This window comes from Mixophyes fleayi, chromosome 8, assembly GCF_038048845.1.
Source record: "Mixophyes fleayi isolate aMixFle1 chromosome 8, aMixFle1.hap1, whole genome shotgun sequence".
Classification (NCBI taxonomy): Eukaryota; Metazoa; Chordata; class Amphibia; order Anura; family Limnodynastidae; genus Mixophyes; species Mixophyes fleayi.
Window position 1 is genome coordinate 81,806,651 of NC_134409.1, and position 9,993 is coordinate 81,816,643.

The 9,993-nt window shown below is 48.2% G+C and overlaps 1 long non-coding RNA gene across 1 annotated transcript; it reads left to right on the forward strand.

The window, feature by feature from the left end:
* The first annotated feature begins 221 nt into the window (after nucleotides 1–221).
* On the forward strand, nucleotides 222–5,801 carry LOC142099387 (uncharacterized). The gene is made up of 3 exons (XR_012678531.1): nucleotides 222–260; nucleotides 1,681–1,860; nucleotides 5,520–5,801. It is a non-coding gene; the product is annotated as an uncharacterized LOC142099387 (long non-coding RNA).
* The last annotated feature ends 4,192 nt before the right edge of the window (nucleotides 5,802–9,993 follow it).

The following is a 9,993-nucleotide window of genomic DNA, read 5'->3' on the forward strand; positions in this document are numbered from 1 at the left end:
ACTATCTGGTGCATATATTTGAAACTGGCCTTTACTTTCATCAATGACAAGTGAGGCTGCATAGGACGAATGTACTTAAAGGGCGACAGGGTTTGTAGTAAGCTGAACTCTTACCTGAAGAGGTTAACATAGGTTGTGGCCCGACCAGTGTGTGCTTCAGTGGGAGGGACCTTGATTGGTGAAGAGGGCTGTACTTCCTGTTCTGCCTCATTCCACAGCACGAGATCCAGAGGGAGAGCCTGCTGCAGTGAATCGGATAAGTATCCTTACTTTTCTTTGACTGTTTTTTGGTTTTATTCCTGTCTCATTTCTGCTGTTTTATCCCCTGTTGTTTATTCCCTGTTATCCCTATCCTACCTTTTCTCTATATTCTCCCTTGTATTTCTTTTTTCCTTCCAGCACCCCTGCCACCCTCTCCTCCCCCTCTGTTATCGGTTCCTACCTCCTCCTCCTTCCCCTTCTTTTTATTCCGTCCTTTTCCCCCAGTTCTCCATCCATTTCACTATGCCCCGTCCCAGGCACCTCACCTCTCTTCCGGCACGCCTCCGTTCCCCCTCCCCCGCCAGGTCCAGCCGCCATTTTATCTCCCCTCATGGTTCCCCGGCCACCTCTAACCCCGGGCTTCTCGCGCTGTCCTCTCTCCGGCCAGTCATCTCACCCCCGTCCGCTCCTCGGCGGGGCTTCACCCGGCAGTCAGCAGTGGTCATCAGGGTCGGGCAGCAGTACCTCACCCAGCGGCCGGGTCGCGCATGCGCAGAACGAGAGCGCCGTCGCGCCCGGACGCTTCTGTCCCCTCCAGTGCAGGAAGAGAGGAGGGGGGAGGGGGGTGTCAGCGGGGCCTCTCAGGAGACTGTGAGTCTCAGCCAGGTTCATGAGGTCTTTAATGTTCAGCAGGTGAGCGATGCTGGGGAGAGTGGGAGAGGCATTGACACAGGCACACTGGTTTCTAGCAACCCTCAGGGGAGTGCAGTAGGGTCACACATGGTGGGTTTTAGGCTGTGCCCCATCACCCCACCCATTTCAGTCCGCCGAGGTGGTACTCAGCCCTATACCCCCCGGCCCCCCCACCAACTCCATTTCCCACCCAGCCCCTTTTTGCCCCACAGCAGTAGGGACTTTGTGTGGGGTGCACATTTTGGGGGGGATCCCCCGTCAGTCAGGGGCACTTCCAAACAGGCCACTCCGAGGGTGGAGATTGGGCAGCGATACCAGCGGGAACGGGTGCCAGCGGGGACACATATATTTGCTAGCGGGAAGGCGGGTGATTTTGGGGAAAGGATCCAGGCACCTGTGTGCCCCCCCCCTTCACCGTCACGTTCTCCAGTCCTCAGATGAGGGGACGTACATGGCACGGCGGCGTTCGCAGACAGGAGTAGCAATTATTTTTGTCGGGGCTGAGATAATTTAGTTGTTGATTACAATAATCTCAGCGGCGGTAATGCGTCCCAATGGTCCCCCTCGTGGCGCAACCAGTCCAGGCCAAGCGGTTTTTCCGAAGCCCCCCATCGGTCACGTTACGATAACATTCCCCCCAGCGTCGTGTAGCATCGGTAAGCTCCTATAGCCCGGGTCCCCTTGTGTCATCGAGCTTAGATTACGGCGGCCCAGATTTGGGATCGGCGCGGCGACGCTTAGATTACATGCCTAGGTCTCAGTTTACTGCTCCTCTTTTTGTTTCAGAGTCTACGGTCACGACCAAGGAGTCGAGGGTTGCCGGTGGAGGTTGTTATGGGTCCGAGTCACGAGACCAGAGGTCGGCAGGGATCTTTGAGGAGTCGATCCCGGGCGCAGCTGGGGCTCAGACGGAGGCAGCTAAGGATGGAAAGGCGTCTGCGGGTGCCAGGAATCCTGCTCCCCATGGTGAGTCCTTTTCTGGTACCACACATAAAGTACAAATTTTGGGGTCACCAGTTCTCTCCACTAGCAGTGGTTCCTCAGATTCTGTTGATAGGCCCCAGAAAACTTATCAGGTTATTGCAAGCGCAGCAGGCAGATACCTCAGGCGGGAGGCGCAGAACAGTCGGTGGTTAGGAGCGAATTAGGGCAGGTTGAAACCCTAGCGATAACCCATGGTATTCGGCCTAGTGTACGGTAGAGAATCAGGCGTGGGAAGTACGTGGACATGTTCGCACTGACAGGGGAAGACAAAAAGGTGCTGGCAGCGGCATGTAAGAGGTCAGGCATGGGTGAAGACAGATACCGATCGTTCCCTAGCTGGTCAAATGCCTTCTCTATTTTTGCTACCATTTACCTGGAGACTAGGCCCGGCGAACAGGAGGAGGTGTGGAGATACATGCACCTGATTAGTGGGAGGGTAGTGAAGGACAGCCCGTTTATCTGGAGAGATTATGACGAACTCTTCCGCAGGCGGATGAGCGGGCACGAGAAGCTCCCGCTGGGGTCTAAGGACATCGACACATGGTTGGAGCTCATGAGATCGAGCAACCGGGGGGCCGAGGGTAACACGGACAGGAGGTTTCAAGGGCCGGGGAGGGTGCAAGCGACCCTCCCCACAGCGTGGAGCATCTTGTAGATTCAAACACAATTGCACGTCATGCGGAGGTCAGCATCCAGCCGCCGATTGTGCAAAGGCCCGAGGAAGTGGGGGTAGGGGTGGCAGCGCAAACCCAGCTATGCCGAGTCAAGGGTCCATCGCCAATTAATTTGGCTGAGTTGGACAAATGGCTTGCTTGGTTCCATGATAGAGACCCCGCCGCTTTCAATTAGGCTTTAAACTCCCAGTTCAGGGCAGCATTTCTACGGCAGCGCCGGTCAATTTGAAGACGGCGTTTGCTCTCCCAGAGGTTTTAGATGAAAAAATTGGGAAGGAGGTTGGTCTGGGACGCATGATTGGCCCATTACTACTTCCTCCCATCCCAAATCTTATTTTGTCCCCGATAGGGGTTGTCCCCAAAAAGGCAGCGGGTAAATTCAGACTTATACAGCATTTGTCGTACCCGGCTGGACTATCCATGAATGACGCTATAGACGCCACCCTAAGTTCGGTTAATTACCAATCGTTTGAGTCGGCCCTAGCATTGGTGCAGGTATGCGGGAGGGGTGCCCTGTTAGCTAAAATTGATATTGAGTCGGCTTTCAGGTTACTGCCCCTTCACCCGGAGTCGTATCAATACATGGGTTTTTTCAGCATCGTGGTGGATACTATATCGATCGCTGTCTTCCCATGGGTTGTTCGATATCCTGTGCACTATTCGAGAAGTTTAGTGGCTTCTTGCATTGGTGCATTCAGGCGGGAACGGGGTGTAGGTGGATCGCACATTATTGTGACGACTTCTTGGTTATCGGGCCACCTGATTCCACATGTTGCCGGGATACGCTGTTTTCCACTGAGGCTCTTTTTTAGGGTGCTAGGCATTCCCATTGCCGCGTATAAAACGGAGGGCCCAGCCACGTGTCTCTCATTCCTTGGAATTGAGATCGACACGGTGGCCGGGATCTGCAGGCTCCCAGCTGATAAGGTGTCCAAGATGTGCGAGGCTATTGCAGAAGCGCTGGGTTCCAGCTCCAGTCCGCTTAGGCAGGTTCAGTCCCTGTTAGGTAGGTTCAGCTTTGCCTGCCGTGTGATTCCCATGGGTAGAGTTTTCGGTAGAAAGCTACAGAGAGCCACTGCGGGTAGGAGTAGGCCGCACGCGACAGTGCGTCTATCCAAGGTGATCAGGGAAGATCTGCAGATTTGGCGCACCTTCCTCAGGGATTTCAATGGGACGCGAATATGGCCGTCACCACCCGTAACAAACTTTAATATCGACCTGTTTACGGATGCTTCCGGAGCATCCGGCTTCGGCGCTTACCTGGACAGTCATTGGTGCACGGAAAGTTGGCCTAATGGGTGGCATAGGGTAGGAATTACCAAGAACTTGTTGGTCCTGGAGCTATTCCCGATTGTCGTGGCAGTTGAACTGTGGGCGCCTGCTTTGCGGGGGAAGCACATAGTTTTTTGGTGCGTCAATTTGGGGGTGGTCCAGTCGATCAATAAACAAAGTGCCTCCTTCCATTATGCAATATCTCTGCTGCGTCATCTAGTTTTGCGCTGCCTGCAGTACGATATTTCGTTCAGGTCTAGACACGTTCCGGGGGGGCAAAATAGTTTGGCTGACGCTTTGTCCCGGGGCCAGTGGAGCAAGTTCCGTAGTCTGTCTCCCCAGGCGGACAATGTTGGTATTCCGTGTCCCTCTTGTGTTTGGCAGATCATCAAGCCGGCATAAGGGAGCTCGTGGAACAAGCGGTAGCCCCTCCCACCCTGAGGCCATATCAGGCAGCATGGAGACGGTGGTCACTATTCAGTGGGCAAATAGATCAATCTGAGGCAGGTCAGCGTGACGCTATGTTAGCATTCATGAGGGAGAGATATTCCAATGGGGAATCTAGAGCCTCCATGGCATCTACTCTGGCGGGGATATCTTTCATGACCAGGCTGCAAGGTTACACGGATGTCACCAAGGGGTTCATGATCAGCAAGGCCCCAAAGGGGTGGGCTAGGGCTCGACCCTCGCATGTGGACGCCCGCTTACCAATCACCAACAATATTCTGGACCAGTTGATAGGGTCTCTGGGTGTGGTCACGGTCGATGAATATGAGAAGCTCTTATTTAGCGCTGCGTTCTCCATGGCCTTTTTCGGATCTTTTCGGGTTTCTGAACTGGTGGCCAGATCCAGGGAGCATCAAGAGTCTGGTCTGAGGGCAGAGCATGTCAGCGTATGCGAAGGGGTTGTTGTCTGTAAAATTATTAGTTCTAAGATTGATCAGAGTGGCAAGGGAGCATGGGTGCAGTTAACTAAGCAACCTAATAGTAACATCTGCCCGGTTAGCTTGGTGTCACGGTTTATGAATATGAGACCTCAGGCCCGTTTGTTTTTTATGTCACCATAACGGCATGCCCCTGACGAAATATCAATTCTCGGCCATTATGAAAAGGACCCTGCAGTCAATAAATCTTGACAGTACTATGTACGGGACTCATTCGTTCAGGATTGGGGGGGCCACATCTGCTGCCTTGGCTGGATCCTCTACTGAGGTCATAAAAGCCCTGGGTCGCTGGAAATCCACGGCTTATAAATCTTACGTCAGGATTGACAATGTTGATGTTTGATTTTGTCATGATAATCAGAGTTTTGCCTTACAGTTTTTTCTTTTTCTTATTTTCATTCTCTTCTTGTTACCCAAACCACCCCCTGTACCCTCCCCCACCCCATCTTCTCCCTCCATTTGGTGGGCTACCCTGGGCTTTTCCGCTCGTCGCTTTGAAGCGGGGGCGCAAAGGGATTTTCACCCGGGTTTCCCTGGGCGTAAGTCCTGATTAGTGGTGTGCTGCCGGGGTTTTTCCGGGTGTTGTTTACCTTCGCCTGGGTGGCCTGCTTCCCATGTGTGTCTTTTTTCCCTGACCCTCCCTGTTGACCGGTTATTTCCATCATTCTATCCTTCTTGTGCTTTTATGCTAAGCCTGGCCTGTCTTCCAAATGAAGGTGACATGGTTTTAATACTGTTTTTCTGCTTCCAGGTGATGGTGTCCCAACTAAGATGGTGTGGATCATTGGGCATTCCTTTGTTTTCTGAGCGGCTGGCCACCCCAGGTCTCATGTTATCCCGAATCACGAGGGCACCGTAATAAGATGGTTGGGCAGAATGGGCTTAGGCTGGCCCGATCTTATTCCATGGTTGGTGAGGCTTATTAAACAGCAAGGCCCACCAAATATCCTGGTAGTGCATGGGGTAGAGTCACCTCACCTTTTTAGACGAGATGGCGTACATGTAACGGAAGAAGGTATGGTGTTGTTTATAGATAGGATTTGCGGGGGAGTGTCGGTGTGTCTCGATTAGTTGGTGGCGGGCGTCTGTGGGGCGCAGCGGGGTAGGAAGGCACTGAGTTCAGCGGCTGATTTGTGGGCGCACAGGTAGTTGTCGTAGGTCACTGCCCCCCTTTGAGGCACCAGTAACTCCCTTTTTGGCCCTTCGGTGAGGAGGGTCCCTGTCCGACTCGGTGAGGGAGGGCAGCGTGAGTTTTAAAGGGGCAGTCACTCTGACGCCAACTTAGCGCAAGTTATGATGGGATTTGTTCCCCGTGGTTGTGGACGTATGGCGGTGTGCGCCAGTCCACTTGTGATTTAGTTTTTTTCAGCTTGAGAGTTGTTTCGCAGTGCCCTTTCTTCGCCACCATAGATTTAGTTAAAGTTCAAATTATAATAAAAGCTCAGGCAATTTTTTAATAACTTATACATGTCTCCGTGTGTTTATTTGCATGCAAATGTTTAGAATTCTAAGGTTGATGTAAGGTTACGGGAACATACACGGTGAGCCCTTTATGACAAGTGAGGCTGCATAGGACGAATGTACTTAAAGGGCGACAGGGTTTATAGTAAGCTGAACTCTTTCCTGAAGGGGTTAACTTAGGTTGTGGCCCGACCAGTGTGTGCTTCAGTGGGAGGGACCTTGATTGGTGAAGAGGGCTGTACTTCCTGTTCTGCCTCATTCCACAGCACGAGATCCCACCCACCCACTCCTAGTTGCGAGTATTTTGGGTTAATGTTGCAGTAGGAAGGCACTGCGTTCAGTGGCTGATTTGTGGGCGCACAGGTAGTTGTCGTAGGTCACTGCCCCCCTTTGAGGCACCAGTAACTCCCTTTTTGGCCCTTCGGTGAGGAGGGTCCCTGTCCGACTCGGTGAGGGAGGGCAGCGTGAGTTTTAAAGGGGCAGCCACTCTGACGCCAACTCAGCGCAAGTTATGATGGGATTTGTTCCCCGTGGTTCTGGACGTATGGCGGTGTGCGCCAGTCCACTTGTGATTTAGTGTTTTTCAGCTTGAGAGTTGTTTCGCAGTGCCCTTTCTCCGCCACCATAGGTTTAGTTAAAGTTCAAATTATAATAAAAGCTCAGGCAATTTTTTAATAACTTATACATGTCTCCGTGTGTTTATTTGCATGCAAATGTTTAGAATTCTAAGGTTGATGTAAGGTTACGGAAACATACACGGTGAGCCCTTTAACAATTGTATTATTAGGATATCAGAAAATTTTCAAAGTGTGATATACAGGCGCAGGCTGGGAGGTATCCGCCTGGGGGCGCACAGGCGGCCGCATCGTGTGTCACGTGATGCGGCTGCCTGTGCGCTGACGCGGCCGCATCGGATGCGGCCGCCGGTGACAAAAAAATAAATTACTGCATCCACGGCGGGGGACGAGGGGAGGCGGCCGGCCCGAACAGCCGCTAGACTGAGTGGCCCGGGTGCCCGCTGCCCCTCTGCCCCTCAGTCCAGCCCGCCCCTGGTGATATAAACCATATTAGAAAATAACACAGGTCTGCAAAAAAAATTTTGGACAGCTGTTTTGGTTTCGTTGACTGATTCTTACGTTTTTTGGTGCGCTGAATCCAAAAATGACAGCCGTTTTGTCCTGGGACGTCAGGTTTTCCAACAAACGGGTGGTCATTGTTTAAAAAAATCTCAACGCAAATATTTTATTTACATGAAAAATATTAACTCATTTACACAGGTGACAACAAAATTAACACCACACTCAAGTAGATTGCTTGTGAAATCGTCTTTTTTTAAACTCTAAACTTCTTTTTGAGCTTTTCCTCTTGTAGGTGGCTTCCGGAAAATCCCTGTACAACATCCAGCAGTAGTCAGCCATCATTGTAACACTCCATGTCCCTTGATACCTTCTTTCCATTTCTTTTATATCTTGATGGAAACGTTCTCCCTGCTCTTCAATCACTGCTCCCAAATTTTCAGGAAAATAGTCAAGGTGTGAGTTGAGAAAATGGACTTTTAAGCTCATGGAGCAACCAAGCTTGTGGGATGCTTTCAACATTGTTTCCAACATTTCCTTGTAATTTTGGTCCTTTTGGTTTCCCAAAAAGTTTTTTATGACCACAGTAAAGGCAACCCACGCTTCCTTTTGAGTTGGAGTCATTGAACTGATGAAGTCTTTGTCAGATATGAGTTTTCTAATTTCCGGGCCAACAAAAACCCCCTCTTTCAGTTTTGCCTCCGTTAAACCTGGAAACTTGGATCCCAAGTACTTGAAGCATTCGCTATCTTAGGGAAGTGCCTTAACAAATTGGTTCATTAATCCTAATTTTATATGGAGTGGTGGTAATAAAACCTTCTCAGGGGGGTACCAATGTATCTCTGAGAACATTCTTTTCACCAACAACTAGACTTCTTGGTGCCAATTATTTTGCTTCCAGTGATTTTGTCAGTCTCTACTGTCCCATAAACATAGAAAACAAGGGTATTTGGTGTACCCAGCCTGTTGTCCCAGCAGCATACACAATACTTTATCTTGGTCACCAATTTTTAATTTAAAATAAACAAAATAAACTTTCTTAACAAAATCCGTAATATTCAACTGCTGCTTTTTCACCATGAACTCTCCACATATGAAACAGAAACTGTCAGGTGAATTTACACACCTTCTTGGAGGCATTGCACTAATTTTGAACCACACAGACAATAGCAGGATGATGACTGAAATGAAATACAAGATTGTGGAGGAATCAGAGAACAAGTTAATGCATGAAAGAACATGTCCGGCCAGGCCATAGCAAGCACACTCAACAATGCAGTGATCACCTTCAGGACCAATAAACATGTATTTTCATGTTTTTGGGAGCACTGGCAGTGAAAATAAATTTGTTTTTCCATGTTCAGTTTTTTTTCCCCAAGTATGATGAATTTGAAATTTAGCGATTTCCAGCTACCTGTTTGACCAAGGCACATTTCGATTGTGAAAAAACCTGACGTCCCAGGAAAAAACGGTGGTCATTTTTTAATTCAGCGCACCAAAAAACATAAGAATCAGATAAAATTATGAAAACAGCTTTTTGGTTGCAGACCTGTGTAATTTACCTTGCAAATCAGTGTTGAACCTGACGTGAATTGCCTCCACAGTTTCAGGAGTGCTGGGATCTGTTGGATAAACATGCAACATGGAAAAGTGCAAAAACACATAGGAATTATCCAAATAGATATTGATTGAAAAGCTTCACAACACTTCACCATCCCCCAACAAAACCATAAAAAATGTGGGTTACAATTTATAAGTCAAACAACACAAACATTAAAATGCACATTACATATGAAAATAGAGATCCACTGTTATTGTGTAACATAAAATATCTTACAAATACAAACATTTAAAGTGCTATAAATGAGTAAACTAACATATAACTCTCAATACAAATAAAAGACAACTATAAAAAGCCCCACCAGAAAAACACACTATATAATCCTAACCAACTTCAAGTGTGCATGAAGCAGTCTTATATAGTGGATTTTAATGAGACAATTATATGCAGGTGTATGGCCCACTGTGGTGTCTGATGACGAGATCTGATGCTGGGTCTATGCAACGGAAAATCTGTTGTTTCCTTTTGTACTGATTAAAAAAATGTTTGCATTTATTTATGATTGTGAATTATTCTGATATGCATTAGCATAGACTTTCTTATTTTACGTTTTATAAAGCAAAACATGATCCTTTATGTCTGTTACTAAAAAAGTGTGTGCAATTGTTCATTTAAGTATGCTCATTAATACTTTATTTTGCCAATATTTCCTGTGTTGTGTTGTATGGATGTTTCAATCTGAAATATGCTTTACTGGCTAGACAAATGAACTATCGACAGCAGGGTCATAAGTTTGAATCCAGAATCATGCCTGTATCTGTGTGGACTTTGTATATTCCCATGTTTCAGTGAATTTACTCCAATGTGTTACTTATAGAAGAGTAAGCTAGTATATGTACTTTTTGTCTTGGTGTTTGCTGTCTATAGAGTATCATGCATATTTATGATTGTGAATTATTAGCCATTTACATCCGCACTCACGGCTATTTACAATTCAAAATGACAGATGACACATATTTCGTGTTGGAGAACAAGAGAATGCGTGTGTGTAATTCTTTATTGTTTTTCCTTAAACCTTCATGTTGGCAGTAATGCATGTGTTGTGTTGTGAATTTACATAGCCAAAT